Raw genomic sequence first — 27,107 nt, 5'->3', positions numbered from 1 at the left:
AATATACAGAGTGACAATATTGTACCACAAGGTCATAACAGATGTTTTAAATGTGCTACGGTGTAACATCAAATGTAGCGGGGGATGTAGTGTTGAGTATTGATCGTGGCTGTTCAGATATGGCACGGGATGGTGAGATTTCTCTGGAAATCACTGATCGCTGGTTGGTTGCAGCTCGTAAAGTAAGGCAAGGTAGGGAGGAGGGCAGAGTGGGTTAAAGGTAGGCTGAGTTTCCCAAAAATAACAACAACAACAACAATGTGAGACTAGGGACGGGTGCTGTTTGTGGTGAGGGAGAAAAATATAATAAAAATATCAAATGAGAAAATCAAGGTCAGAGTGCAAGAAAAATACAAAAAGAAATCCAAACAAAAAAGTTAATAAAGCCATTAAATATAAAGTATTCAATGCATAGCATGAAATAAAACAAATTGTAGTTTCTGGTTTCCCAATTGGCATGTTGGGATGAGCATCAGAACAACAACAAAAAAAAGGTACACATAATTAGCAGGAATTTGAAAAAATGTGTGTAAAAATATGACATTTCCCTTGGAAAATTATGACTGGGTTGCTGGAGCTGTTAAGATGAGTTAAAAATGGTTTCGATGTGTCTAACACCTGCTGTGGACAAGTCCCATGCAACACACTAACAAAGGACATTAAAGACAATCATATTTTATTTTAGGTTTTCACAGAATAACCCACTGTGATGGGAGCAGCGCTACCAATGAACTGCTGCATCTCTACTTGGAGTTACTTTAGTTCCAACTTCTCTCTTCTTTATTTTCCACAATTCTCTACACTTAAACTTATAAAATACAGGCATATATTAGGATTTAAGCATCAGTGCAAAATTGAATGATAATACTAAAAAAAAATCAAGCAGTTGTATTTTATGTTTTCCAACTTTGATGTTCTCATTTGTGAGCCTTTCTTATAATATTATTATGTGCAATAAACAATACAAGCAAGATTTTGACTTCTGAGTGTATCCGATATCATTACTTTCCCAGCATGAAAACATGACATGCTAAATCTGTGCTGAGCATTAATTTGTGATGTAGAATTGGGATATGGCTCCAGTTTTAGATTGAGCTCTGATTGTATTGGAAGAACAGCATTTGCATTCAGTTTCATATTGGAGAATACATCAAATCACATTTTCCAGAAGCGGCTTTCCAGTGAAATGCAACCATGCACATAATTTAGTGCAACATAAATAAAACAGAGAACAGAAAATAGCAATACACAGCTGGTGTACTGATCCTGGAAAAAATCTATAGCAGGGGTCAAATCTCCTGATAGTAATCATGATGGTTGAAAGAAAAAAAAAACACAGCACCGACAGCAACATCAATCGTTGATGCAAAATAGTTGCTGCACACTTTCAAAATAAATGAGGAAATTGTGTGTTATATTGTGAGAGTGCATTTGAGAAGCTCAGCCTTGGGGAATATTTAATAAAGGAAGGATAATTACATAAAGCAGTTTATTAGGCTTCGGGTATGGCACAGAATTAATGCCACATAATCCTTTTTGTATGTACACACACTTATAGACCGAAGCCGAAATGGAGTAAAAGTTTCTGCAAAGTTTCTCCCAAAATATTAATTTCTTTGCTCTCCATTTGGATTGCTGCCTGCTGACCCCATCGCTCAGCACTAATAATCAGATGTGTCAATTAGAATAACTGACGTCATAGTTTTCTGTCTCTCTGCTGTAAAATGTTGTTTGTTCTCTCTGACCCCTGAAAGTCATCCCCTGTATTTGTTGCTACCGCTGCATCTCAGTGACCTGCAGTACAATAAGGTGGGTGTGGGCAGTGTGTGGCGTATGGAGAACCAAAGCACCCATGGTGAAGGTGAAGGTCTCTCTTTACTCACCCACCCACCCCTTTCTCTCTCCTCCCCTCCCTCCCTCAGGTCTAAAACTGCCACTGGGCACCAAACAGCCAAGGTTGGAAGTGGGATGATGGGGGAGGGGGGTGAGTCAGGATGGGTGGGATGGTGGAAGGAGAGGGATGGAGAGGCAGACTGAGAGAAGAAGACAGAGAGGTAGGCAGACTGAACGGAGGAGGTGGAAGGATGAGGATCAGCATGACGTGGTCCCACAGCCCAGAACGAAAGAAACAAACAAAAACAGGAAGCACGGACTGGACAGACTTCACTAAACTACGGAGCCGAGACACAGCAGAAAGGAGGGAAAACAGGAAGAAAACGACGAAAAACAATAAAGACCATTAGAGCGGCCTGATGGCATCTACTTAACAGACATCCAGCACACCAGACAGAGCTACTGAAAGCAGAGCATGTTAACCGGAGAGACAGGAACAGAGATAGACAGGCAGATGGAAGAGGAGGAGGAGGAGGAGAGAGAAACAGACCGAGGAAGTGAACAACAAGAGACAGAAAAGTGTGCGTAGGAGATGAGGAGAAGAAGATTCCTGACGGACCGGACAGAAAAAAGAGGGAGACGGATAGACAAGAGTGAATGACAGGCAGACAGAGTACGAGAAACAGACTAGTGGCAACAGAAAAGAGAGAGAGAGAGAGAGAAAGAGAGAGGGAGACACGCAGAAAGAAAGTGAGCGAGAGCTGGAGAGATAGCTAGGCAAGCGAGGAGAGGGGAAGGAAGGAGGAGAGGAAGAGGACAGAGCGGGGCATTTGTTTTGCGCGCTCCTCGTAGGAGGGGTGAGGGACGGGTAAGGAAGGAGGGGGGGAGAGGGGAGAAGGGGGGCGGGATAGTTACTCGAGAGCTGAAGGTCCTCCTGCGATCATCTTTAAGCCCCTCCAACCTACACTGGAGCTAGTGGAGATAAAGCATCGAATCACAGGCATCAGTGCATCTGTCCCAGCAACCGCAACACCACAGACAGACACGACGACAGGACAGACACACAAACAGACAGACAGACAGGCATCCACTACGACAAGCAAACCTAGCTGGAGTGTGTGTGTGTGAGAGAGAGGGATAGATAGGGAGAGATAGAGAGATAGAGCGAGAGAGAGAGAGAGAAAGAGAGAGATAGGGGAGAAGAAACAGGGCTTTCAGGGGACATAAGGGCAAACAAAAAGCCCTCAGGCAAAAGTGATGGCAGTGTTCAAATCTTAGATAATAATCCAACTCAGTGGCATAAATGTACCTTGCCTTGACTTTCCAAAGTTGTTCTTTTACATTTTCTTTCCATCTGCGTGTCTGTTTTAGTTGCTTTAAAACATGCATGGGGTGTGTCAATGTGCACCATGTTTCCTGTTGACTTGAAGAAACAACGCGGACCGATATGAGGCTATGCTGACACGTTCGCCACCTCACTGCTCAGCGCTTCATGAGTTAAGTTTAAGCATGACTTCAAGTTGCTTATTCACATTTAACTACAATGGTACTAAACCCTTCACTCTGTAATATTTATCATGTGTTTATTTCCATTCAGGTTGTAGTGGACTGATTGAAGAGTGCTACTCCATTATCTAAAAACAAGAGGCGTCATTAGAAGAAAGAGAAACTGTCTGAAGTCAAAGTGTTAAAATGAATGAAACAACTATAAATTAAACAGCACAATCTTTAAAATAGGCTTTGACATAATACTTAGTCAATTCTATCTAAAAGTTACTTGTCTTTACTGACCTATACTGATCATTTCAGCATATAGCTAATCCAGAGTAGATAGTAACGTCATTGCTTTCAATTTAATTTTAATAAGCAAATGTTGGTTTTACATAGTTTCCGGGTTAGTATGCAGTCAATGTGACCAAGATAGTCTTTCTTGATGTGAGTACTAATGATTACACAACATACACTGAAGACAGAGTCGGGTACTGTTATAAAGTACATGCTGATTCAATTGGGCTTGCACCTTTCTGTGATACAGAAAAGGAAACTTTAAAACAGCTAAAACTTGAATACTCTGCATATAAAGTTTGTTATTGTTAATCGAATTGGTCTGGATGTAAATTTGGTTTTGTGCGTCTGCTTCTAGGTCTTGTTTTTCTTTGTACAGCCATTTTCTTGTTTCAGTGGCCCTCCATGATGACAACATATGTTGTAACTCGATGATTTTAGCCATGACTGCACAGCCCTCATATATGCAGAGAGAGTGAGTGAGAGGCATCATTGGGGAAAAATAAATAAATAAATATATATATATATATATATATATATATATATATATATATACACACACAAAGCTGGGGATTAGGGGGGATAAATGCAGCTACATCAAGACACAGATCAAACTTGCAGACATTGAAAAGCACATGTAAAAACTAATGATCAACAGCTAAGACATTTTTGTACAAGACGTGCCCTGCTGAAAAAACCCCCAATAAAATGAAACAAACAAAAGAACTCCCAAGTACATAAAATAAGAAAAGAAAAAAAGAATATGCACAACAATTACAACAACTACCTAGCTGATCTCTTTAAACTCACAGACAAACCACAAAATTCACAAGTTGTCCTCTTCCTAATCCAGCTCACATACTCCTTTATGGGTCATTGGTCTGATCTGCAGCGAGCTTTGATGCAGGAAATATGCAGTCACTATTTGCTAGGATACAGCTAAAAAACCTTGATGCAATGAGGAGTGATGACACCAACACTGACACGGGTGAAAAACAAGACCTCAGTATGGCAAAAAATAGCTCAGTAGAAAACGATTGTACCATCAGAGAGTCATGGGGAGAGACAGTTTGCATATGGAAGTGAACAGAGTGAAAAGCTACGGGGACATGGGGGGGGGGGGGGGTACGACATGGAAAACGTGTGCAAAGCAGATTGGGATGTTTTTGGTTGCTTAGAGGGGAAAAGAAAAAAACCAGACCGTTGAACATTCTCACTCTCATTTCTAACCTACACTATGCCGCAGTCCCCCGTTACTGAAGAGTGACCGACCATGTGGGAGGAGGGAATGGGCTCATGAGTGATGTGAATGGTAACAGGCGCAGAAGCACAAAGACAACAGCTTGGGAAAGTTCCTGAGTAAGCGAAATTAAATGAAACAAATTGAAATTAAAGCAACTTAAAAGCATTGCAGGATATGATTAATCTGTGTGATCATCTGATGATTGGGGCCTCAATGCTCTATCTCTTCTCAGGCGGCACGCGGTCGTTATGGTGGGGATGCAGACACACAATAACATTTTATTTATGGGGCTTTCCCCTTTACATGTGACATCCTGTTATTTCTTACCTTAAAACCATAAAAACTGAGGTACCTACACCCATGCTATTCATAGCTTGAATCCAACTGTAATCTTAGCCCTGAAAACTCATCACTTTAGTTACTGTACTGGTGCGGAGCCACACAGGTGTAGTGTGCTCCCGGTTCTTGGGACCTACAGAAGGAAAAACACACGAGACCACATGCACACAAGACTTACTAAACTACCTTTGTATCTTTGTGGGGCCTTCACATTGACGTAACACATCTTATTGTGTCCTGCCTTGTCGTTAACCATCAAAATTGTCTGACTAATCCCAATCGGAGGTTTAAGCAAACTGTAATCTAAACCTTAATGCTGCGTCATAACATTAAAAATTATTTCTTGATGTGGATCTCCATGAGAATAATGTGCCCAGTGTTTTCACTCTACTAACCTTAACTCAACTGTAATCTCAGCACGAAAAAAAAAAAAAAGCACCTAAACTCAACTCTATAATTCATGCAAATTAGTGTGGGACCATGCATTTTCTACGAGATAAGGTGGATCGAACTCCATAAGAGTGTAGTGTTGACTATTTGCTGGATGCCATTAAGGTACATTATCAAAGACGTGCAGAGACTTGCAGCTCCTTTTGAGGCCTCCCAATTGACACAGCACATTTTACGACACATTACCTCGACCTAAACCTTCTGAAATGAAGGCCTAATTATAATCCCTCATTTGACCTTAACCCATTTGTAATATAAGATCTAAAACCATATCTTGATCCTATAATAGCTGTATATATAGGGAGGCTTAGAATAAAGTGTTTTTTTTTTTAACAATTTGGACCCGACAAAGGGAGACATAGAAGAGCACTGATGCGCACAAGAATTCATACAAAGCCTTCTGTTGTTATCTTCATGAGGTCTACTGATTGACTTGGCACAATTTGTTGTTCTTTGCCCTGACCTTGAACATTACAAGGATTTATCCATGACCCTATGATTAAGCTTAACCCAATTGCAAGTACAATAATAAAACCCCATCTTGACTCTGTGATTCATGTATAAGTGTGGAGTCCTATAAGTGCAGTGTCCTTCCAATTTTTGGGGCGCAGAAAGGAAGAAATACAAGACCACATACAGACATACATACAATGCAAAATATTTAAAGAAAAATAAAAAAACAACAACAAAAAACACACTAATCACTCTTCACGCTATAGCGCCACCATCACCACAGTAACAGCCCGACGACAGGTTGTCATGGAAATCTGCCCAGAAGATCAATGAGCTCGGGAGGGGGGGGGGGGGGGGGGGGGGGGCAGCCACAGTGTGCACAGACGCAGAATAGTGAGCATGGCCAGGTCAGCAAGAGACGTGGCCCCAGAGCCCGAGAGCCAGCCGGGAAAAATCGATGGGGCCAATAACCAGCCGGCAGAGGAGACGCTCCAGGAAATGATGGGATGCAACTGCTGCAGTGCTGAGCTCAGCACAAAACAAAGGAGCTGTCAGACGTATTATGCAAAGAGGGGAAGATTTATACGTCCGCTGTGGAGAGGAGAAGGCTGTGACAGAGCGGGGAGGCTTGTTTCAACCAGCTTCAATCGCCTTCCCCCTCGGGACGCCGGGAGAGAGGGAGCACGGGACAAAACTCCTGAGTGGTTTTAAGATAGTGGTACAAGGCAGGGCAAAATGCTCCTGTTGCAGGCCAGAGCAAAGACCTCCTCTCTGGAGATCGGACAGGTAAGAGAACAGGGAAGTACCGGTGTGCACTCTCCTGCACAGGTTCCGCCGCTACCTCAACACATGATCATATCCACACCAGTTACCAGCACACAGGGGCCCGCACATCCTCCACCGAAATAAAACATCACCCGTCACCGATACAGAAGAAAAAAGAAAACCACACCTGCCGAATGACCGAATGAGAGATGAATGAAAAAGGATGAAAGCTGGTGACAATATTGAGACAGAGGCAATGAGGAGGAATGCTGCTGACCACTAAAAGAGGTGATACAGAGGACAACGTCTTGGCCAACTCTGAGGGAAAACTGTCCACATTTAATTTATTTATCTATTTGATTTTTTTGACATATTATACTGCCTCTTGTATCACCACAGTATTTCTTAACATTGCTTTGAATGATTGACCCTTCCCCCATAGGAGCCTGTTATATGAGGAAGTGGATTATGGGTTTACACTCATAAAACAAGTCTGAGATCCTTTTTACACCTGATATCAACATCTTCAAACACATCATCAGTCATCTTCATCTGTAAAACCCACCAAACTGTGTTGCCAACTTAGTGGCTCTGCTCCTATATGGCTATATGTAGGGTTTTCAAATGATTCTACCTTCTTTTTTCTTAAGAAAAAAAAAAGACCTAATGAAGTTGAGAAAAAAATAATGTTTCCTGAGTACGTCTCCCTGTGAGTAACACAAGTAAAGTGAGATAACACGTTTGTAAAGCTGTTTCCAAATAACAAGGACAAATTGCTTTAGATATAAACACAATAGAGTATTATCTGCCCTCCATAAACAGACAGCCAGGTGTTATCTTCTACCTTTAGAGAAATCCAGATAATAAGTCGACATGGGGATGTCATGTTAATACCAGGTGTAAACTTCAGATGTATGAACTTGCAAAGGCTACACTCAATATCACTCTGTGACATTATGTCACATTTCCTTTTATTTTCTCATTGCAGTAGTATGTACGAAAAATTTGAGCGTCATCGGACCAAATACACGCTAATGATGCCTGCCTCTCTCTCTCTCTCTCTAGCTACTGCTCTCCTTGTGTATGTGTGTGATGGTGCATGTCACTAGAGTGGACAGGTGCGATGTGGGATGCCAGTGGTCCGCATGCCGGAAGATAAGAAGTTACTAGAAAGTTAGCGAGTTTACCTGGTCCAAGGTAGAGTACCTTGACTTGAGCGTGATGACCTCATCCAGGTGAGCCCTGAATTCTCTTCGTGAGGCCTGGGGGAAGCCACAGGATAGTCACTCACCTTCATACCACACACACACACACACACACACACACACACACACACACACACACACACACACACACACACACACACACACACACACACACACACGCACACGCACACGCACACGCACACGCACACGCACACGCACACGCACACACACACACACGGGCAAGAGGTATGCACGCACACGCACACGCACACGCACACGCACACGCACACACACGGGCAAGAGGTATGCACACACACTCTGACCAACACAACATATCAGTTAGTGGCACTTTAAAAACACAGTTCCACACAAGCTCATCGCACGCTCGCACACCCAAATCACTGTGAAACGGACACACATTCAGCAATCAGATCAAAGTAATGCTTCAAAAATAAAACAGTTTGGAAAAGGAGTTACTGAAGTCACCACTAAAACCACCAACGGCATAACAGAGCTGAAGATGGATGAGAGGAACGAAAAGAGTTTGATGGATTTGATAACAGTTCCAGAAGAGCAACGCTACTCCTACCACATATTTAAAATGTGTGTGTGTGTGTGTGCGTGTGTGTGTGTGTGTGTTTGCGTGCATTTTGACGTTAGATTCGATCACCAGTGAGGGCTTGACCGCAAATCCTGAGGCCATCCATGCCCTGATTTCATGTGGGAATATGGGAACAGATATAATTGTGATTGAGACAAACTGAGTGGTCTGATATTGAAATATAGCTACTGCTATGAGACATAGAATAAACAGAATATAATTACAGAAAACAAGCTGTTTAGATCGTCTTGACTGCAGTTTTTGATTTCTATGAATAAATGAGGAAAAAAAAGGCAATTTTATTCAAACCTTTTAATCTAGATTCAATAAATCCTATCCTAATACTATCAGCTACTATTGTTACTATCAGTATTGGAATAAGGACTCTAAGAAAATACAGCTGAATTTTTTTAATTCTAAAACTAATTAAAGAGCACTTCCTTAACTTATAAGTGACTTTATCACTTAAAGGACTATTCAGCTGCTCTTGATGATGTTGGTCACTTCTTTTAAAACAGCCCTTATCCTTATTTAAACCATCTTGCTGTTACCTCTGGTATACCAGCTCAACTGTGTGACAGTTTTATCCAACCTAAACCACAAGACAATGTTATTTTTGACTATCAAATATTCCACATTGGGTTTGGTTTTCTCATTTTTCTCGTAAAACCTAAAAAAACACACACATTCACCTTTAGTCTAAAAGTGGGATAATATATTAAAGTTAAACAAAAGAGATATGATGCTCAAAAATGAATATACTTTGCTATATGGACATGTCAGTCAAAGAGACTTTTATATTAGCTCAAACATATTGGATGTTTCATATTTCCGTTTTATGTTTTCTTGTTAAGTCAGCCAACCTAAATGTCTGTTCAACTCACATTGTTTGGGAAGAACTCCTTAGATTTGCGTTACCCAAGATGAAATTAATTTCTTCAAATTATTTGCAACATTCTGTTTAATTAGCACATATGTCAATAAAAACTAGACAATGTAGAGGCTGGAATTGTTGTTAAAACTAATGCTATCCTATATCCTTTTTGAGATTACATGAGTAGGATCTCACACTTAAATTCTGTGGTTTTATTCTTATATGAAAACAGTTAATCAATGAGTTCCAAGACCATATTGGACAGTGCTTGTCTGAGGCCTTGCGCTAAAAATGTGTTTTTATCACTGACAGATCAGAGTCACTGGGCCACGATCAGAGTAACAGTCACAGGATAATGCAAAGGCTTAAACCACTCACATTTTTACAAGCTGATGTTTGTGTGTCAGTGAGGCCCTTTTAAAGGAACTGAGGTGTGTACACAAAGAGAAATGCACTTTGTTTGTGCAAGCAACATCACTTTCATTCAAATACATAATTCAAGCATCTTTCAACATCAGCTATGAGGTTGAAATGCAGTTGAGGGAGAAGCCAAGTAATGAAGGGTGGTGTATTTTGGTGGGGTGGGTGAGAATGGGAACCAGGCAAGGGTTAGAAAGAGTACCAGAATGAGGACAACAAGACATTTCACTGGAGGTAATAACGCAGCATCATGTTCACACAAAAAAACGGGAATAGAAAGGACTGTGGGTACATTGAAAAAAAAAAAAAGAAAAAAAGAGAGAGATAGACCAACAGGAGTGCAGCAGGCAGAACAACACACACACACACACACACACACACACACACACACACACACACACACACACACACACACACACACACACACACACACACACACACACACACACACACACACACACACACACACACACACACACACACACACACACACACACACACACACACACACACACACACACACACACACACACACACACACACACACACAGGTGAAAGGATAGAAGGTGTGTAGGCAGGAAGCAATCATGCCAGGCAGGAAATCGGGGCGCTGTTGGATAGGGAGGGGAAGTATAAACCGATGCCATGATGACGGCCGTAACGATGCATTAGAACGCATGCAGGAGTACCTCAGCAATGCTTAGGGTGGATGAACAGGAGGGGAGCCGCGCCTGGTGCCGCGAGAGAGAGGAGGGGGGGGGGAAGAGAAGAGGTTTAACAGAGCCAAAGCCGGGTTGAGCAGGGGGACAGAGGCACACAGAGACTGCTGGGTGGAACAGACAGCGCCCTCTCCGTTTCAGGACGGTATCTGCATGACAGGTCTCTGTGTGACTGTCTCGGATGGGCCAAGGCAGCCAAGGGCATGACGGACAGGAGACAGGAGACAGGAGACAGGAGACAGGAAACAGAACAGGAGAAGACAGGACAGGTCAGGTCAGGACAGCAGGTAGGAGTTTCATGGGGATTTGCTCCCATCAGAGCAACAGGAGAGGAGGATTCACAGGAAAAAATCACACATTTTGAACATTATGCAAGGACTTATTTATGTGTGTTCACATGTCTATTTCAAATATCTTCTCTCTTGATCGTCCCATAAATTCCGTCCATACAGATAAAAATGACTTGGTGCAATGCTTTCCCTTTCTTGTGTTTATCTGCATCTTTATCTGCAGCGTCAGTGAGTCCTGCAGTCAGATATCTGAGCCTGGATGCAGTGTATACTGCATTTTAGAAAGTCACGAAAAGTAGTATACAGATCCTTCATAATGCACACAGTTTACCCCAATTGCTCAACAATCAATCAATCAATCAATCAACCAACCAATCATTCAATTATCATATCTCGATACAACACAAAAACTTTACATTCATATATGAGACGTTAAAGTAGCCAGCAAAAAAATCCTCAAAAATGTGGCATGACCTTCTCAATCCCATCAAAACGATCACCAATATTGAAGTGCTGTCAGATATCCTAGTTGTTGGAAAAGAAGTAGTAGCATGCACTTTTTGTGCATTTTAGGACATAATACAGCCATTATATTAACGTAAATCCAGGTGTCCTATGAGAGAAGTAAAAAAAAAAAACTTGGTTTGAACAGTTTTTGTTCTTTCATGTCACTGAAGTCTAAACTTATTGTTTTGAATAATAATACTCACATTTATATTTAAGTATAAGTACAGACATTTAAAATTACTAATTGGAATTTTTTGATTAAGTGAAAGTCAAAAAAAGTAAAAAAAAAAAAAGCATACTGAAATACAAAGCAAAAATCAGCTTTTAAACTTATCGTTCCACAAAGTCTCTTTTTTTCTTAATAACCATTACAATTGCACCACTATATTGGTCAGTGTGGAGACACCAGATTCTGGATCCATCATTAGCAATAACACAAATAATTCCATTTTGAGTTAGAAATTATTTCCTGATTAAAAACCTGAATCTGAATATGAAGCCTGACTGAACTTTATAAAAAACAACTCTATAAATTCCACTGGAAAACTTATTTTTGGACTTTTTTTCCTTTCTAAACCAAACTCAGAATGTCTCAGCTTTCAATCGTGATTGATGTAACTTCACCAATCATACATTTGTCACATTCTGCAGCTTCAGCATGAATCACTGTTACTGTCAGCTGCTTGGCTTCATCCACTGTAACTGAATTGTTCTCATTGAGATTAAAAGAAGGAATGAGTCAGTTTAAAGAATACAAGGAAAGGAGAAGAATATATTTTTTTGTTGGACAGCAAGAAAAGAAAAAGAAAAGCTAAATACTATAGTACAGGTACCTGAAAAATTAAACGTTTTTAATCACCACTTCTGATTATAAGTGAAGCTGATGAGTGGAAATCTGACTTTGTAGGTTGTATAATCTTGTGGCTTCACAATTGTTATCCTCTCAACAGCTGAGCTTCCTGTATCGCATCCAAAGGAAGTCAAGTTATTCTGTAAACTGAAAGAAACACTGATTTCAAGATCCTTGTTTTGAACGGGGTGATTTCTTCGACAGTTAAGTATCTGTACTGTATATAAAAGACGATTATCACAAGCTTTCCAGAATTAGATGAACATCCTGTATATATGCCATCTCTCCACTCCATCACCCTCCAAGTGATGAGATTTTTGCTTATTTTACATATGTAGTATGATATCACTTTCCGTTGCTCCTCTGGCTGGAGTAATGCAGACAAAAGCTCTTCTTAAAATGTTAACCTTTATGTAAGTTTTTAACTGGGACACCCGCTTTCGTCAAACACGATTGGTAAAATGTAATTACGTCAATAGTTTGACTGTATAAAAGGCCTCCCAAGTTACAGTTTCCGAATATGTCACTGTATCACCATAGTAAATGAGGCCTGTAATCACAGCAGGCGTCAAATGGGGATCTAATGGTTCTCCAACCACACATTCTGCCTTCCTGTCATGTTTCACTCATGACACAGAGCCAACATGCCATCCTGTAAATCATGCAGAGCGATGCAATTTACTCATAGCACCCAAAAGCATCACCTGTTACTGCTCCGCGGGGATCAGCTGTGATTGAAGCGGCTTCCTTCATGCTGTGGTAAGGCATTTTTTAATAACAGCGCCTCCATCAAAAGGCACATGAAGATCTTTATTACCTCACCTAATGGGGCAAGACGGGGGTTATGTTCAAGCCTATTTTGAGATATCAGGAAGGTGCCCACCGAACTTCCTGTCTTTAGCACTTTGTGCGCATGAACCCAAGAGATCAGATTCCAGAGCAGACCGGGTTAATTTCGCTGTGTGCTAATGCATTCAACACGTCCACGACAGCTGCTGTACAATATTTCATTCATGTGCTAGTTTGTGGAAATATCCAAAACAAAAACGGCGCACAAACACAGCCATCTGCGTTGGCAGAGGTTCTCGCTGGTCGAAGAGCCTTCCAGCTATGACAGATCACTGGGAAATCCATTTAGAGATATCACATCTATTCCTCAAAACAATGGCTAGCATGAAAGCCCAGCTCACGATGAATTATTAGCCAAGTCATTAGACAATTCCTGACCTTGCGCCATGAATCAGTAACATCTAAGATTATATAATAAACAGGTGTCGTAAAGAAGGGCCTGTCAAGGAGATGAGCATCCTGTCCCTCCTAATTGAAATGCTCCACATTCACAGCAGCCGTCCTCATCAAACTCACTACTCCGATAATGGACACTGGCAGGAAACCGCAGGAGGCTACAGATTGAAACTCAGGAGTAAGCAACACAATGTTCTGAAGCAGTGTGGTTGCAACACAAGAGCGAAGCTTTTCCTGCTCTTTCCCTGAAGAGATGTGCTTACACTGGTCAAAGAGTGCACGAGTCTATGCTGACAGCATCTCTTCATACCAACACAGCTACACCACAATCACATCAACCACGCTGTTCTGTATCTTCATACTAAACCAAGCAACTGTAGAAGATTTTGAATCTTAGTACAACTGGGGATTTTGGGGAACAGGGTTGTTTTCCTATAATTGTGGCCATTCTGACGATTTATCGCAATGATTTTGTTTATCTGATTGTTCCTGCTGTAATTAAAACCATTAATTGCCCTGCTGGTATGTCAAATCTGCAAACAGTTGAGAAAAAGCTGAGTATGTGAGATCTGCGCATATATATATATAAAAAAAAAATTAAATAAACAAGATTGGCAAATCTTCTCTGCCAATGCCAATACAGCCTCTCTTTACTGTTTTTATTGACTTCTGTTACGCCAAGTTGCTGACAATCAGGTGCCTCTGATTGCAGAGAGATATTGAGATACTGCAACCACTGACAAACCCAGACCTCCACACTGCTCTGCAGAATGGGAGTAGCATGTGAGCAGGCTGGTGTATCCTCCTTCCAAATACGACTGAGCACCTGTTTGTTGAATGAATAAACTGTTAAATTTCCCAGCATGACTTGTCTCTTCAGAGTTCCACCATCCAATCCACCAAACAACACAAAACAAGAGTCTACAGCAAAGAAAAGCTGCCATTTGAGGAAGATTTGGCATGTATTTTATTGCCGTAACCGACATACTCTGCCGATTATCATATCTTTTTAAAAATGAATATTTAAAAAAATGTGCCACCTTTCAAAAGGGATGTGATCAGGCTGTACAGCTGAAGAAGACTGAAATTCAAATACGCATGTAAACTTGCTTTTTCTATTATAGTGATCTAGTATAGATCAATATAATATAAGATAAAAGATGTCTGTGCAGGATTGCGGTTCTCACTTGTCAAATTAGCCTTTAATGTCATCATTGCTTCAAACTGATTCCAAGTTTTGTGCTCACTGTTTCACAACACTCCTCCTGAGTCGTGGCCTTGGTCGAGTGATCTTCAGAGGTATACTGACCAGAGCATATGCTCCTTGTAGGGCCACAGAAGGCAGATGGGTCTGGATCGAAAGCCCAGGAAACTATGTCCAGATCTCACACAGGTTGATGTTCGCTGGCGAGCACCTTGTAGCGAGGCAAAGATTATATCTCTGGTTTGGTCTGGTAGCGACTTGGAGTCACATCAGAGTAGTGGGGGACAGAGATGTCCGGGCTTCTGTGCTCTCTATACTGCTCCTTCGACCTCATATGGACAAAGGCGTAAAGAAGATGGACAATGAACGGATGTTTCAAAATGGATTGAAAAGAAAACTCTCACAGACATGTCAGTCACAAATAAATATAGGAGAGGAAGAAGCCCCACCGGAGAATCCAAACACCCAGTAATCACAGTCGACCACGAGCATGTTCTTTGTGCTTCATCGTATCGCCAAGAGCATTCATCACCACCCTCATAGGGCCGTCTCCGTGTCTACATATATCAGAAATTAATGACCTATTGAGTGAATTTCCAGCGCGGTGGAGAGTGAGAGCTAACACAGCTGATTTGACAGGCCTGTGTTGTGCTGCTCACCAGTCTGGACTGCTTTGTATCCACAGCCCACATGGTGAATGAGCACGCTCAGTACAGCTGGACAGACAGTCTCATCCATTCCTCTTAGTGCCTTTCATTCCTTGTCTGTCCTCCCCCACTCCTCTCTTTCGGCCTGACTCTTGGTCTCTCTCTCTCTCTCTCTTTCTGTCTCTCCATTCAAAGCTCTCTTGTACTCTTCTTTCCATTCTCTCTCCATTGCCCTCCAGGCAAACTCTCAGAGTCAGTGGGCATGAATAACTGAAGACAAATAGAATATCGCAGACAATGCACGCAAACTTCACACATGTAGATAGAATCGTGATGCACTCATGCTGAAAGGAAGTCTGTGTTTTTACACTTAATGATGCTTTAATTGAATATTTTTTTCAGCTAAAACTTAAAAAAAGAATATCTATCTATCTATCTATCTATCTATCTATCTATCTATCTATCATATGCTGAATAGAGCAAGAATATTCTCACTTCAAACTCTGAAGAAATGTGACCCAAATGGGCCAAGGATACCACGAGTCAAATAAAGCAAGGGAGGGCTAGATATGTGTACGTTAGTCAGAGAATAAAGAGCACTATCCATCTGGTCAAAGCTTCTTTCATCTAATTTCTGGAAAAATGTATCACACACATCAAAATACTGAAGGGATATCTGTAAGACCAAGCTATCTCAATCATCCTTCTGCAACTGACATTTGACATAAAGTCATTCCTCACAGCTGAATCACCTTCAGTCTGCTTTTTCCAGATACTGAAATCTGTTGTTTCTTTTGTTAACCAAGAGAAAAATACTCATTGCAGCTTGGTGTCCATGTGTCTGTTTCCCCTCAGGCCATATAAAGATTGGATAAAGCATTTTTTTTTTTAAAAAGGGAGAATGTGTAGGACTCTGCAAAAATGTCCTTGTGAAATCATACGATGTTGAGTCCTTCAGATGTTATCTTCTTACGAATGTTAGTACAATAAAAAATATTTGAGTGTCTCCAGTGCCAGTTAGTTTCATGTATTGTCATGTTTTTTCCTGCTTGGAAATATATATATATATATAAAAAAAAAAAAAAATATATATATATATAATATCAAAAAAGGACATTTGCAATATATGTATGTATGTATGCATGTAACCAACGTTTGGCAAAAAACGCTAACCCCAATTGCATGAACGGTTCAGGGATGATTTGTCATCATCCAAGGACCACTCCATTAGATTTTGGGACTGAACAGCTCCCGGGGAGGTAAGATATTTACTCCATTGTAAATACGCTGGAGCTTCACTGTGAGCCATCCGTCAGGGCTGAAGCTGCCATTAACCGTCTGCTCACACACTGCTAACTCCGCTCCTCGCCCCCCTTCTCCACCCTCAGCCAATCACATTGCCAACTCACTCTAATGGTGCGTTAAAGTAACACAAAAGAATATGAACCAAAAAAGCATGATTTAACCTTAATGTTGCAAGGTGACGTTGACGAAGGTATGCGCTCTACTGAGAGCTCCTTACGAGTTATTGCCATTATGTGCTTGTTTCATGAAAACAACTGTACCCTGTGCTCTCTTGTCTTTATGGTTTTCCAAACAAAACAAAAACAAGTGAAGAATTTCAGTTTTATTAGAGCATCTTTACGAGGGTGAACAACTGCAAATAAATAACACTGCATGCAGACATAATTTACAGCTAAAATTTATCACCAACTTTGATAAATGCTGTTGGGTGAATTTTATCACCTCTGAAAAAAAAAATCCTTGGCAGATGATTATCTCTATGTGCTGCTGATGGAACACATTCATCTCAAGCAAGAAGGTCAATCAGCTCACATACTGTATACAGAGCATCTCATTGGCTGCTCTTTTTTCACAGGTGTCGCCACAATAAGTCCTTGCAATGTACACGCCAGATGTATAGTTTTTACATGGGATGCTCTTCCCAACACCGGTAGGAATGAACTCTGGGTCCCCAACACTCATGGTCAGAACTCCACTCAATGGTGGGAATATACAGTTTATTTCCACGAGTCAATCTGTGCCCTTAATGGACACCCATTTAGATATCTTTATTCATGACGTGATCTCGGGCGCATTAAAAAAATACGTATAAATAAAAACAGAAAACCAAAAGAGGAAAACGTACCGTAATAAAAACAAATTCAATAGTTTTTTTTAATGAGTGACATAAGAGGGGCAATAGTGGCCTAAAGGTTCAGGAAGCAAGCTTCTCTTGAACGTATGTTGGTTGAAATTCGAGAGCCAATCAGTCACTGCTGTGATTCCTGGAGCTCAAAAACTTGTTCTAAATTAAGCAGCTAAAATGCACTCACTGATATCTGTGACAGATCAATCTTCACTGGAAATCCTTCAAAAGTAACATCCAAGACAATGTTTTCACCAGTCGCATCACAGTTATTGCATAATGAAGGAATAAGAGAACGGACGTGGAAAACTGTAGTTATGTGCAACAAATCCAATCCTGTCAGATTGCAACAATAAAAAAAATACAGGCATTTATCTTTTTCTTTACACATTATAAAAAAAACTGTTATTCAAGGAATGTCAATAAATAAACATCTCTTGTAAATGACAGATTCTATATGTGCTGTTTTCTCACTTCTTCATCCATACTGTCCTCATTTCCATTTACAGTCCAGCTAAGCTGCTGTGCTGGAGCCTGGAGGCGAGCATATGACAACTCCAGGGACCAGGACCAACAGTGAAGGCTCCAGGATCAAGGCGTTCCTTGTTAAGTTCTCTTGGTAAAAGCAGCAGCTAAATAACGGTTGGAAAATATGGATATGGCAGCTTCTATTTCTGAAGAGGTGACTGAATTGCTTGGCTGGAGCACAGGAGTCCAGTGAGATTGCTCATAGTCATTGTCCTCTTTTTGCCTCTTTATGTAACCGTGTCCACCACCTTCTAACACTGCAGAAACACCACAGCCAGAATGTCAGACACATTAGCCCCCTTCCTCTTCCTCACTCTGCAGCTAACATCAACCCAGTCCCATTGGTACATTACTCACCATCCTACCTCCTAAACTCCTCCGTGGCCTGACACTGCACCTCCTTCAGGCAACAGCTTCCTCATCAGCTGGAGCACGCACACATGCAGGAGCGCAAATGGTATTTACAAAACATGCACTGCAATATTTCCACCCTGGTGCCCACTCAGCGAATAATCCTTTACTCATTACATAGGCACACACTGTACATGACACGCACGTGCGCACACACACACGCACGCACGCACGCACGCACGCACGCACGCACGCACGCACGCACGCACGCACGCACACACACACACACACACACACACACACACACACACACACTTTCAAAACGTGTAAACATGATCTGGTTTATACAGGAGGAAAGACAAAGTACTTACCATCTTCTGCCTGGAGTCGAAACAGAATGAGCTGCTCGGCACATGCACACACTCACACACACTTTTACACACTCACTAACTGTGAGAGAGTGAGCGAGGAAGGGTGAGCAAGAGGGAAGAGAGAGAGAGAGGGGGGGAGATAAGAAAGAAAGGCTGGAGTGGGAAGGATGCACAAGAGAGCCAAAGAGGAGCGAGGAAATGCAACAGCCAGTGAGACAATGAGGAGGAGGAGAAAGAAGAGGAAGCGAAGGAGGAGGAGGAGGACGCTCCATAGCAGCACACATGGTGGATGTGTGCTGTTCTTAGCCATATACGCATGACTGACATCCATGTGTGTGTGCATTTCTGTGTAATAATGTGTTTTTCCCCATGAGCCTCTTGTTGTGGGGGGGGGGGATCACGGATGTGACTCCTTCTTCCTCCAAGCTCTCATTCTTTCTCATAACTCTGCTCATTCCATCTCTCACTCACTTTCCCCGATTTGAGATGATTGAGGCGGGGGAGGCTCAGACAGACTGATATGAGGTGAGGTACTGGACTCCCTAAGGGATGGACAGATGGATTAAAACTGGCAAACGGACAGAAAGGCGGACGGTGTGGCACAGGCTTGGCTGGCCTCTGTTCACTCAGTATTTCCATTTCTATCCATCTTCCCTTCCCCACCTCCCACTCTCTTTTCCTTCCCTTCTCCTCTGCAACTCATTAGCTTTCTGTCCCTTTCTCTCTTTCACTCTCTTCCTCTCTCCCCACCTTTCTTTCATTTTTTCCTTTCTTTCTCACTCACTCCATCATAAATCCTCCACACCTTCAGAAGGCCAGAAGACGAGGAGTCACTTTTTATGAGCCTCACTGCATTGAAGGAGGACAATAACACATACCTAGTTCTACTGCTGCTCACACACACACACACACACACACACACACACACACACACACACACACACACACACACACACACACACACACACACACACACACACACACACACACACACACACACACACACACACACACACACACACACACACACACACACACACACACACACACACACACACACACACACACACAAGCGGTCAATACTGTTGGGTAAAACCAAACATGAATAATTTCAGCAGAACACAAAGACATATAACAAGTCTTATCTATTGCTCCTGCAGGGGAATAAACCTTAAAAGAACGGGCCATACAGGCTGTAAAACAGTGCTGGAATGTCACACTGCGCCTTCACATCTGCAGGGCAAAAAAAAAAAAAAAAAGGACCCTGTAACACTCACTGCAGCACAAACTGGACAAATCACGTTATAGAATGGTGCATGCTTTTATCAATCAGACAACACAGCATGTTCCTCAGTGTGGTACACATACTAAACACGCTTCAAACATCGTGCCAAAGATCCACTAAATGACTTCATACTTCCCAGTGGTCATTATGAGCTTTCACGATAACATTTTGTTTAGTTTTATTGTTTTTATATTAAATGTACAGTAATCTTCCTCACCCTAAAATATATCACAATCTCCAATCTCTCACTGTCCCACCAAACTGTCCGTCATCAAGGTATAATGCTTACTTCTTGGTATATCCAAGGATTTATTGAAGGTTGATAACATTATTTTAGCTATTGACTTTAGTATACCTTGGTGTTATAAACAAACTGATGCTATTGCTCTGAATTTTCAATCAGTTTAAATCTGCGATAGACAGAGTGGTTTCACAACTCGTGGCTTAAAAATGAAAATAAAGTAATTAAATGCGTTATTAGAAAAAGGTACTCTTGGAAAGTTTTAATGTGCACTTCTTTTCGTCTGTGAGTAGAATAAACTTATTGGCAAAAAGAAATGCAGCTTACAAGGTTTTATGAAAAATGAAATTACTTAATGATACCACGGTACTTGTAACTGTGGAATCAACAGTTCTGTCGCTACAATTTGATCTGAAACAAGAAGCATATCATAATTTATTGAGTTTAGATTCTCCTTTGATCAGGCCCCAGTTAAATCACTTAGCAGTACATATTATTTGCATTACTGCTGCTGTCACAAGCTTAAATCTACTGCCAGAAATGACGACAGCAACAATTTGAGTTGCCAGTAAACAACTGTAAATATGTCACAGCACAATTTTCCAGGTACTGTAGTGTGGATTACAACTATTAGCAGTTTTTTTCCATTTAAAAAATAGTAAAGTACTTTAACTGATATCAAATTGATACCATTGAGTATTATCCACAGTGCATTTCTGATATTTTTATTGATTGTGAGGATGAGAAACTTCATACAAGTCACACCAAAACTCCCTAAAGGGGGAACGTTAGGTTAATAAGTGGTGGCTCTTAAGGTCATTGTAAATGTAACCCAATCACTTTCATATAAATCAAACTCTCCATTGAATACATGGCTTTCAGATGGCCAATGTTTAATGCCTTAGTCTGTAATATATGTGGCACCGTTATTGATCCTTACAGTTTGATGGGAGCTCGTAGGACCTAAAGGTCACTGCTTCCTAAACTGCTGACTCGACACAAGACGGTGCCGTCATGGGAAGCGGCGAAAGTTGGCAAATGCATTGACTCAAGCATTTTCACCTAAGTAGAAATTTAAAGAACAATCCATTACATTATCTTAATGCAGCCCTTTCCATTCGTTAAGAAGCTAAATAATGAAGAAGTCTTAAATTACACATATGTGTTGATGTTTGTTTATGTGTAGCTGTCTCTCTGTAATGGACTGGAAACCTGCCTGGGTTGTACCCTGACTTCCACCATTGTCAGCGAATATCTGCTCCAGCCCTGCCACATCCTTTATTCGGAATAAGTGGCCCAGAAGATGGATGGAACAAGGTTTGTCAACAACACAGTGGCATACAAAACATTTTCAGGGAGGCGAGTGGTGTGAGTGGAGTCAAAAACAGCGGCACACACAGTTGCAGCATCTCAGGGCTCTCCTTTTCAGTGCTCAACAATTTCATTTCACTTTGTATAACGATAATAAAGGCCATTGTATTCCATTCTGTATCCATGTGCATTAACACAGCTAAAATGCATCATCTTTGCAGTTCCAAACAGTTGAACAGGCAGGATTTTACTGTACCCACTGAAATACTCCCATGCACACACACATGTTCTTCCACGTATCGATAGTTGAGGACAGTACATGTCTCCTGCACAGCTCTCAGCTGTAAGAGGCGATTTCTGCAATACAAGCTAACAGGTCATTGATCCGTCACACTACAGCTGGCTGAGCTGCGAAGAGCAAAGTTATAAATCATTCATCTCCCCACTGTCAGATCACTTCTCAATGTCGATGATCCCCTGTCACTACTCGTTTGCAAGTGATGATTCTGGGATCTGCGTGCTGACCAGACTGAGGCCAAACTGCACGTGCAAATTTCTTTCAGCTCATTTCACACATCATGCTATCGCACTTGTTTTGACTGCTGTCAAACATTGCCAAGGGAACGAAGTCTGTTCAGAAGCCAAGCCTGAACGGACTGCAGATTTCGTGAGTCACAGTTGTTCAAATACTGAATATTATCAAAATAACATTGTATAGCTCATCCATCTAGCCTTTATGCTGCTTTATCTAACTCAGGGTCATTAGGAGCAGGGCCATATCCACTGTGGGTGAAGGCAAGACACAGAATAAGCATAAAGAACAGACAACCACACACACGCATGCACCTTTTGGTAATTTAGAGTCACTAATTGTTTTAGGAAACCGAGTAGAAGCAGTTTGAACTTTCACGCATTTAAGGTTGATTTGAGACTCGAATTAGCCTGCATGTGTGAACGTGAGTGTGTGTGCCTGTCTGTGCTTGCACTGTGATGGAATGGTGACCTGTCCATCGAGAACACTGCGTTTATCTATCGTCAGCTAGAATGGGCTCCAGGACTGAAGTGGGATATTAGATGGATGGGTGAAAGTCTCGGGCGAGTCAATCACAACACAAACTTCAAACCGACAAGCAGGCGAAAGAGAATAGTCTTCTTAATTATTTATCAATAGGTACATTATGCATGAGCATGCCTTTGTACACATCAGTGTGCATGTTAACATGTTCTTGTTTTGGCTGTAAGCACTGACCTGAACGTCATGATGCCCATGCTGAAGGTTATGGGAGCAGCGTGAGCTGAATTGCACAGCAGCACTGTGACTCATTTCCCACATTCCAGTGGAAGAGTTGATTTCCATAAGCCTTGGCTCCACAGCCATACATCAAACCATTCATCAAAAAAAAAAAAAAAAAAAAAAAATGCTATAGGACCAGAGCACAATGAGGCCGTGTCCTCTAGGTGCACAGCCAGAACCTGAAAGGGTGCGCAAAGGCGCCGCGATAGAGTGAGAGCATTGAATACTTTAATCAAAATAAATGCCAATATCTGTCAAGTTGATGGGATGTTTGGACGAGTACACAATACACGGAGCGTAAATAATGTGAGGACCTGCAGATGCGAGGTGATCAAGGTGAAAGCTGCAACGCTAGACGGGAATTGGATGAAAGGGCAGAAACGGCAGCATGTATAGAAAGTGGCATTCAAACCCCGGTGCTATAAGGCCAGTGTCCTGCCTGGTTTACTTTCAACAGAGGTTATCAGCTTATCAGCAGACTTTCCGCAGAGTTTCATGATGACACATTTATTAGACGTACGTGTGTTGGAGCAATTGTATAGCTATTACTTCAATTGTTGGCACTTTTAAAAGATCATCTCAGGCTGTCGGTGATTGCACAACTGTGGCCACAGCTGTCTGCAAACCCCTCTCACTGTAAAACACAAATGTAGCCAAAATAGCAAAATATGAAACTCTTCTACAAAAACTACATTCAACAGTACCTCCACAAGTATCTTATCACGTTAATGAAAAGCAAGGATCAGCTTGCAGCTTCAAACTGGGAAATGTTTCCTTTTAACAGTTTCACTTTTTAAAACACATATATAAAGATTTTGAAAATACAACTGGAAATAATCAGATGAATTTTACATCAATTGCATAAGAGTAGTTTTCATTGGGTAGAGCCTGACCCAGCATGACCCAGCATGCATCGGGCAAACGGCGGATTGAACTTTGAACATTTCACCGCACAGAGCCAGACAATCTAACGCAGACATTAAAACCTATGCCCAGTTAAGAGACACAATTTATCCTGACAAGGATGTTTTGTGAATATGGGAGGAAGCCATTTTCCCATAAAACTTGAAACTTGAAAGATTTTGCAGTATTATAGAAAAGCATAACAAAGTGAATCCGGCTACAAGTAAAATTTCTCAAGCAACATATGCAGGGAAGAATACACTTACAAAGTGAAACATTTATGCACACCTGCAAGTGGGCATTCTTGCATGTTCGCATACAAAATAGAGAAATATACAATCTGGACAATAGTAATTCATATTATCAGTGGTTTTGTTTCAGCACGCCTTTGCACACAAACAGTAAAACCAACACTACTTCAGTGAGCGTAAGAGCAGGAGACACAACCCCAAAAACACTCCTAAAAACACACACGCTGTCAACCTTCCTTTGAGTCAAAGCCCCATCTCCCATATGCTTCATTAATCCAAACTCACCATTACATAACTGTACTAAATGCTCACAAGAGTGGAAGAGTATAGCTACTCTCCGTGTGTGTGCGCGCGCACAAATAAGAAACAGTGTGACCGAGAAAGAAAATCTGGTTTCATGAATGGTTGTAGAGCTGCTCAGTTTGTAATCCTTTTGTATCTGCTGGCATTTGTTGGATGTGTGTGTGTGCAACGCATGAGCAAAAGCAATTCTTCCCTCAGGATGATTTTGTGAGTCCAGTTTTACTGTATGCATGTGACTATCCAGTTGTTGCTCTGTGGAATAGATTTGGATATCGAGGCAAACTCCTCCCTCTTAATAGAAGAGGTTTTATGACTCTGGCCAATATATTTGAATGCATGACAGGACTGAAAGAGTTTATACCAACCTCATCGTCTTATCCTTCAATAACAACTCATAGTTAACATTTTCTATTTTCACATATTAAAGTGAGTGCCACATCAAGGGTTAAAGAGGGCACTTACAGTCCAATAACTTGACTTGAGGAACTGATACATGACCAGTTAGCCATAGATCTCTTCCTGACAGATGCTTGCATTCTTGTGCTGCACTGTGTGAGCTACGGTGTCGGACCGGCTCCTATGGGTACTGCAGCGGCAGCTTTGCCATTGACAAGATTGAGACCTACTCCGCAGCTTCTCCTTGCAAAGCCACCATGTCGCGCTGCCAACAAGACCCAGCTAACAAACGAACACAGCCCACAGCGGCACATGAAATGCATCAGTGAACAGAACCGTTCGGGCTCTGGGGACATTGTGTACATACTGTCGGCAGCCACACTCAACGTGGGAATTTCAAAGAACATATGGCAGCTTGTCGCTGGGAAACAGCCTGTGTCAGAATCTAAACAAGTGAAGAGCTATACCTAGAAAAGCCTTTAGCTGTCTGGTATCTGCCACGCACAAAGACACACATGTCCAGGCACACATGTCATACACAAACGCTGACTAACGTGGCTGGCGTGTGGTTGTGACAGGCTGGCAATATTAAAAGTGGGTCATTGAGAGAGAAGGACTTCACTGAAGAGACATATGGTCGAACGTGCATGTGGTTGAGAGGAACGAGGACGGATAGCGAAGTATCGGTCGGAGACTGCTGCCTTGCTGTATCTTCGGATCCAGCAGCAGAAGCATTAAAACTCCCCTTTGTCCAATTATTTACAGCACCTCACACAGCTCAGCTGAGGTGAGCAACACTGTGGGTAAGTGTGAAGCTGTATAACCATGATCAGTGGTGGGAACTATGCTCACCACAAGCTGTGGAGCTCACGCTGCACAAAAGCAGCAGGGAAAATTAAACAGGCACCAAGGCCAAATACGATGAACTTGGGAAACGTGTGAGAAAAGGTCTGAACCATAAAAAAAAGGGTGGAGAATGTGTTCAATGCTAATAGTATGGATTGGGAAAGAGTTAAAACTATGATGGGGATTACAGTCATTGTAATTGTTTTAACTGCCTCAATCCACATCTGTTACAATAGTATATGAGATTTTATTTGCTCCATAGCTGGAGAGACACATGAAGCCAAGGCTTGAACCAATAACTAAATAGTCTTTTCACACTCATTGCACTCGACCCATTACAAATTGCTTCTCATTCCACATCTTGGCTTATTATTATTATTCGAATATCTGAATTCCAAGCAAAAGTTTAAAGTGTTTATAATCTCTATGACCTTTCACCATGTGTGTGAACACCCAAGCACAGCAGAAAGAGAAAAAAGAAGACAGGACGACAGAGGGAGCGAGATCGGGCACTCTTCTCAGCTGCCACATGACCCATCTGTGCACCCTCCCTCCCCTCACGTCCCATCCCCCTGTTACCATGGCAACCACCTCATCTTTTCCCATGGCACCTGCCTGCTGTCCGCGAGACACACGGAGATGTGACACTGACAGATGAAGTGAAAGAGAAAGACGGGTGGAAAGAGAGCTGAGGGGAGACAGAGGGGCAGACTTGACACTGTAGTTTTATTATTCTTTTTTTTTTTTTTAAACCTGCAGGAGAGATCGGTTAAAGCACACAAGCACCCTGGGACATTGTTGATACATTACCACAAACAAACCATGAGAGTAAAAAAGTCACATTGAGATGGAGCACAGGAAATAATTGAGAAACAAGCGGACAAAATGTTTAGTGGATCCCATTAAAGCAAAACAAAGAAGCATCCTTGAGGTTGAAAGAAAACGTATTTCTTGTGCAAGCTGTTGCATACACAACCTGCTCTCAGTGAACACACAGCAAAACACACTCGCACACACACACACAAACAACAACGGTTGTACATTTAACAAACACGTTCACTCTGTGTTGCTGAGACAGTGAAACCAGTCCATGTGTGAATGTGTGCAGTTTGAATGTGCAATCATGGAGTTTGTCCTATGTCTTTCCAAACTAAACAGAAACACATCAAACAAACAAAGGCAATGAAAAAAAAAATGGAAGAAATGAAACGATAAATTGCTGTGAGACGACCTTGACTTTTGTTCATCACTGTGATTCCTGTAAAAATTAATAAGCATCACATGATTTAACAAAAAAAAAAAAGATAACAAACTGAAGACCTTGACCCTGTTAAACAGAGCGGAGTCAAGGGAGACAAATAGTAGAACAGAGCAAAGGAAAAAAAAATAGACAGGGGCAGTTTTTGTTTTTATGTGCTGAATTTATGTTCCAGGAAGTGTGTCCTAGT

The 27,107-nt window shown here is 41.6% G+C and overlaps 1 protein-coding gene across 3 annotated transcripts in view; it reads right to left on the bottom strand.

Annotated features, from left to right (window-relative positions):
- Positions 1-27,107, bottom strand: part of gphnb (gephyrin b) — a 102,212-nt gene that overhangs the window by 16,660 nt on the left and 58,445 nt on the right. The window lies entirely within an intron of this gene.

Source organism: Blennius ocellaris (genome assembly GCF_963422515.1).
Source record: "Blennius ocellaris genome assembly, chromosome: 18".
NCBI lineage: Eukaryota > Metazoa > Chordata > Actinopteri > Blenniiformes > Blenniidae > Blennius > Blennius ocellaris.
This window is presented reverse-complemented; position numbering and strand designations above follow the sequence as displayed.